Source organism: Apodemus sylvaticus, chromosome 16 (assembly GCF_947179515.1).
Source record: "Apodemus sylvaticus chromosome 16, mApoSyl1.1, whole genome shotgun sequence".
NCBI lineage: Eukaryota > Metazoa > Chordata > Mammalia > Rodentia > Muridae > Apodemus > Apodemus sylvaticus.
This window is the reverse complement of record NC_067487.1, coordinates 64,076,507-64,082,506: the sequence shown is the minus strand read 5'-3', so window position 1 is coordinate 64,082,506 and position 6,000 is coordinate 64,076,507. Positions and strand designations below refer to the sequence as shown.

At 47.4% G+C, this 6,000-nt stretch overlaps 1 protein-coding gene across 1 annotated transcript in view; it reads left to right on the top strand.

The window, feature by feature from the left end:
• Nucleotides 1-459: 459 nt before the first annotated feature.
• The window catches only part of Fam169a (family with sequence similarity 169 member A), a 58,147-nt gene continuing 52,606 nt past the window's right edge, over nucleotides 460-6,000 (top strand). Inside the window, exon 1 of the mRNA XM_052159933.1 lies at nucleotides 460-640. The gene's annotated coding sequence lies outside the window, so the exon portion shown is untranslated. The remainder of the gene's footprint in view (nucleotides 641-6,000) is intronic.

The window sequence follows — 6,000 nt, the reverse complement described above, 5'->3', positions numbered from 1 at the left end:
CAAGGCATAAAGTCTGGGCTGTGGGGCTGCTGCACATTCCCCTTTCTCGGGCGCGTTCCTGGGTGGCAGTGGGGTCGGGTGTCCCGGGTGGGGTGGGGTGGGGTGGGGGAAGCTCGCGTCCCCAGGTCTGCGAGCATCTCTGTCCCCACCGGGAAGCCCGGAGGCCGCGCCCACCCGGGCGAAATTTCCAGAGGCCCACGCCGGGCCCGAAGCCCGCAGGGCCGCGCACGCGGGATGCCACGCAGGTCGATCTTAAAGGAGCCGGCTCGCTCTGCGCGAGGCCCCCGCGGCTTACTCGTTGCTATTCCCGGCTAAGCCAAGGTCACTCTTTAATACGGCCCGGCCGAGCGGGCGAGCCACGGGGGCGACGTGCGCACAGCGCGCACCTGCGGGCGGGCGGGCGAGCGGCCGCGGCCCTGGGGCGGGGCGGCTCCCGGCGAGGAGGCGCCGCGGCGCACGAGGCCGGCCGGCCGGCGGGGCGGGGGGATCCGCGGTGGGCGCGCCGCGGCGCCAGTGCGTCACGCCGGCGGAGGGACGGTGGGCTGCGGACGAGCCGCACGTGCCGGGGTCGGCAGCGGCGGCGGGGAGCGGCCGCGCAGTCATTCGCGCTCCGCCTTCGGGCCCCCGCGGCGCGGCTGAGGTGAGTGCGCGGCGCGTGGCGGGAGAGGCCGAGCCGCGGGGCGGCCGCGGGCTTGCGGGGGGAGCGGCGACCCCAGGTGTGCCGGCCGGCCTCCATTTTGTGTGAGGGGGATGCCGCGCTCGCCTTCCGGGGCTCCCGGGCCGCCCTGTCCCATGTCCCATGTCCCCACCTGGTGCCCCGGCGTCCCCGGGATAGCGGGACCCGCGCGGCGTGGGGGTGGGGCGCGGGCTCCGGGGCGGCCGCGCAGCACCTCCCTCCCGGCTGGCTGGGCGCCCCGGACTGGGTATTGTATGGAGTCCTCGCTCCCCTGGAATTCGGGTCACTGCCGTTCAGTTCCAGGGATCTCAGCCGTCCATCACGCAGAGCGTGGAGAGGCCTGGGCCACCGGAGATGGGAGGATTCAGCGAGCCCGGGGTGGCTTATGGCTCAGGGGTCTGGATCACATTTTACTACGATTATTGTGCATGGGAGGGAATGACGAAATCCATACGCGGGTATCTTGTCTAAAGTAGATTCTAACGTAACCACCTGATGCAGGTCTCCCTTTCCCCTTCAGGCAGTCCCTTTAAAATCTAAATTAAAACGCTGTATGAGGATTTTGTAGGGGATTGGGAGGGAATTGGGAGACACGCAGCTAAAAAGATCACCCAAAGGAAGAGTTTAAATGTAATTCTCTCAGAACGGTTAATTTCTCATTCCAAGATTCTTGAGCGTATAGTAATTCTTGTTTAAATTTGTTTTGTTAGTGGGCCCCTTGAATGGATTATAGTCCTTGCCTTGGGTATTTGATCATTGCATCGCATCAGGGATTAACATCTGGATCTCTGGCTGTTGCATAATACATACATGTGAGCCCTGGAGGGAAATCTTCTAATGGTTCTGGATTTGTTGTGATTTAAATTTTATTTGTTTGTTTGTTTATTTATTTATTTATTTATTTATTTTAAGAAAAGCACATTGTAGGACATATAGGTGATCTGTCCAAACCATGGCTTGTTCTATGAAGTAATTACAAGGATTATTAATAGCTAATCTGAAATAGATATGGCTCAAGTATTCATTTACTTTTATTCGTTGCTTCTTCAGAATAGAGGACATGGTGAAAAGCACCTAGGGGGAGTTCATTAGTAATAAAACTTCAGTACAAATGATGGTAAAACATCGCAGTCCTGCATAGAAGTGGAGCGGCTGTCATAGTGGATTCACGTTTAAAATTTATGAGGAGGATCAGTTTGGTGAACCTAGATACAACCTATGTGAGTCACCTGCCACACCGATGATCATAAATTAAACCTGTACCTCTGTATTTTCTTGGTTCCAAGAGATTCATTTCCTAGTTACTCTGATATTTGTTACTCTAAATAAGCTGTAAGTTGTTTCCATCCTTTAGTAGACTGAGTCTAATGAAGGACTTGACTCTGATTTGGAGGGGGGGAAAAACAACTTAATGACTGAATACTTTGGAAAGTAAAAGTTCCCCCATTATCCTTGTGAGTAAATGCAACTCTTGAACATTAGCTAATTGTCTGTAACCGAATGGTATCATTTTATGTACCATTCTTGCAGAAATCCATGCTTCCTATTTATTAATAAAGCGTGTTTGACAGTATTACAGAGGGAAAAGGTCCCTAAGATACTTAGGTCTTTAGTGCCTGGTTAGGGGATTCAAGCAATCAAAGACTGTCAGCCAGGGGCTACAGGTGACTAGTTTGGACCTGTTAAAGGGAGATGAGATGTCTCTTCTAGGAACTGAAACTTGAAATCAAATATACTTAATTTATTGTGAGCTTGTCAGCCTGTGGGGCGGAGTAGTTCTTAAACGTGGGACAGTTGTGTTTAATTGAGGAGTCTGGAAGTGATGGAGTGTGCTTTTTATCTTGAAGGTTGCTTCAGGTTTTCAGTGTTGTGTTGTCAGTGACAGAGAGATCAAGATGGGATATTTCTCCTTAAGCTTTCAAGTCTGTGCGTGTACTGTCAAGTTAACTGCCTAAAAAATCAGAATATTTATCTTTAAAAGGGATTTACAGTGTAAGGGAACCAAGTATCCAGTCTGGTTGAAAAGTATCTATCAAGGACAGTGTGGTAAAAAGATTGTTGGGGGGGGGAGGGGAGGTAAGCTGTTCAGTGGACTTCCTGGTCCTTCTAAGTCTGGTGTGCCTGATGTAAAAAGGTATTTTGTCTTTTAAAGACAGCCTCACTGGGGTGTCATTAATGAAGAGAAAAGTGCGATGATTTGACGATGGTCAGGGAAAAGTTGAGAATTTGCTAAAAAAATCAGAAAATAACCTGTTCTTTGGGCTAGAAAGATTTAGGTTAGAAGGCTAATTTGCTTAGTTTTAGACCACAGCAAAGATAGCTTTCATTTATTAAGCATTATTGGATGTCTCCTTTATGTTGTAGGAGATAAAGAAACTGGCCATTTCATTGAGAAGTCTGTAGTTTAATGAAATATTTTAAATTAAAACCTTTAAAAAAAAACCTTAAAAATTCCTTAAAATACAAGTATACATTTTCGAAAATGCATATTAGGAACAAATCAGTTTAGTAAACATTTTTACAGAGTGCCAAGTTGCATGTTATATTTTATTTGTAACTGAAAGTGTAAAAATAGCTTAATTTGGAAAATTAACCATAGTCATTAAATGATTTACCATAATCATTTAAGATGATTTAAGATGAGTGGGCCAGACGCTTGTCTGGGGACAAAAAGATGAATGTACTGTAATTCAGAAATTTACTCTATGGATAGGACAGACATTTTAGTACTGTCCTACAAGTAAACAAAGCATGGTGAAGTGGGCCATATGAAGGGGTTCATTAATTCTGTATGAGTGGGACCAGAGTGCTTTACAAAATGATAGCGCGTCAACTTGGTCGTCAGCAGCACACGAGATTCTTCCAAAAGTTTTTTGGTGATGCAGGGTGTGGGGAGGCACGTTCCCATGTTCCAACATGTGCTAGGAACCCTAGCATGTGCAGAAGTGAGGGTTCAGTTGTTGCACCTTGATCAGACTCACCCCCTCGACGCCTTGCATTCCCCATCCTGCTGCTCCCCCAGATTCCCCTTCTGCTATAGTGTCTTTGTTTTTTCAGATGTGGGGTCTCAAACTGGGGAAAAAATGGGGAAAAGTATTGCTCTGGATACCCAAGAAGAGAAAGATTTTAAGTGGCAGGTGGTCAGTTGGGTCTGGCCCATTAGAGCACCCAGAGGAATAAGAATGAAAATAATTGATGAAACTTGGATTTGCAATGTTTTTGGTAGCTGGAAGAGTCAAGATATTAATGGATTGATAAGGTCAGAGCCCAATTTAGACATTAATCGAAATGGAGGGAAAGTCAGTGAGTTTGACTTTTTGTTGCATGTAAATATAGCATATACAAAACTACATCATTTTATAACAGCGTGCTTTTGTTTTACATTTCCTTTATTGGTTTTATTTCTGTTACTTAGGCTCACAAGCAGAAAACAGCTAAAGGCTAGGCTCATGCTCTAATGCTGGCTTTTAGGAAGCTGAAGCAGGAGGATGGCTGTGAGATCGAGGCTAGCCTTGACTTCACAGTGAGTTTGGGTTGCAAGTTGAGATCCTTTCTCAAAAAGAAAGACTAGGAAAAAGATAGGTAATGTCAGCGAACAGCACTGATGTTTTATGTGTCCTGATTCGTGGCTTTGTATGTGTGAAAGTATTTGCTGTAGATTTCAAGCCATGGAAGTAGAGCAAAAGCTTGGCTATTCATGCTTTCTGTGGGCATCTCTGTGGTCGGGAGCGTGCACTGTTCTCCCACGTGTCCATCACCCACTTCCAGGGGCTCACAGTGGCCTCTAACGCCACCACAGGGGGATTCAATGTGCGTGCCTGCACAGAAACACCCACCTCCCCACTCCCACTCCACACAACTAAAAACAACAAATGTTAAAATTTTTTACCTGGAAAATACTTTTTCTGTACCTTTATCCTGTAAAAATGGGGGTGGTGCTTACAAAAGTATAGTGTAGTTAGTAAAATAACCATCGATATGGATTTACAGCCTGTGTTAATAGTTTTATGTTAACTTGACAGAAGCTAAAGTCATCTGAGAGGAGGGAGCCTCAATAAAGAAAATACCTGGTTGTGAGCAAACCTACAGGGCATGTTCTTAAATATCTGTGGGTGAAGGAGCCACCGCCCTGTGGGTGGTGCCATTCCTGGGCTGGGCTTCCTGGGGTCTGTAAGAAAGCAGAGGGAGCAAGCCAGTAGTAGCATTTCTCCTTGGCTTCTGCATCAGTTCCTGCCTTCAGATCCTCTCTCCCTGAGTTCCTGCCCTTAATTTCTTCAGTGATGAATTACAGGTGTGGAAACACACCAGCTGCCAGATGAACCATTCCTCTCCACGTCGCCTCTTCCTCCCCAGGGAACCTCCAGTGGTGCTTCATGACGGCAGTGGTGATTCTTTTTTGTTGTTGTTGTTGTTGTTTTTTTTGTTGTTGTTGTTTTTTCAAGACAGGGTTTCTCTGTGTAGCCCTGGCTGTCCTGGAACTCACTCTGTAGACCAGCTGGCCTCGAACTCAGAAATCCGCCTGCCTCTGCCTCCCAGAGTGCTGGGATTACAGGGGTGCGCCACCACCGCCTGACCGGCAGTGGCGACTCTTAACTAGGACAGAAGTTGGCACCAGGGTAGTGGAGTGTTTCTGTGACAAACCTGACCATGTGTTTTGGGGGAAACTTTGGGCTAAAAAAGCCATTGAGTGTTCAAAGCATGATGAGCTGCTCTGTGGGAGCTTGGAAGATAACAATGTTGAAAGCAGTACAGAGGATGAAGGCCTAGCCTGTAAAGTTTCAGAGGGAATTTTGTATGACGTGATTAACAAGAGATTGCTCAAGTAAAGCCTTCGTCTTGCTGTGGCAGTGATTGCTGCTCAGCTAGGGTTGAATCAGCTGAGATTTCCAGCATCGCTGACGTGAAGTCTTCTGGGAAGTTCCCGCAGGATCATCTGTGTTCTAGAGGAGACTAGGTTGTACCCTGTGCTGGCAGCAGAACTTGATAGTGTCAGTCACCCAGGTACGACTGGTTTTGAAGGCATTAAGGGATCGTGGAGAACAGCACTATTGCTCTTGCAGAGGACCTGGTTTCAGCTTCTAGCACCCATAGGCTCACAATCACCTGTAACTTCAATTCCAGAGGATGGCCTCTTCTGATTTCTGCAGGCACACACACACACACACACACACACCCTATACACTGGCAGTCTCTAGCCCCCTCACACACAACTTGGTGTGTTTCATATTGAATATAGTATTACGTAGCTCTCAGAGTTTTATTTTTCTCTTTTCTATGGCAGTGGATGATTTAAAGATTATAATGTATTTTAGCAAATCTGATTT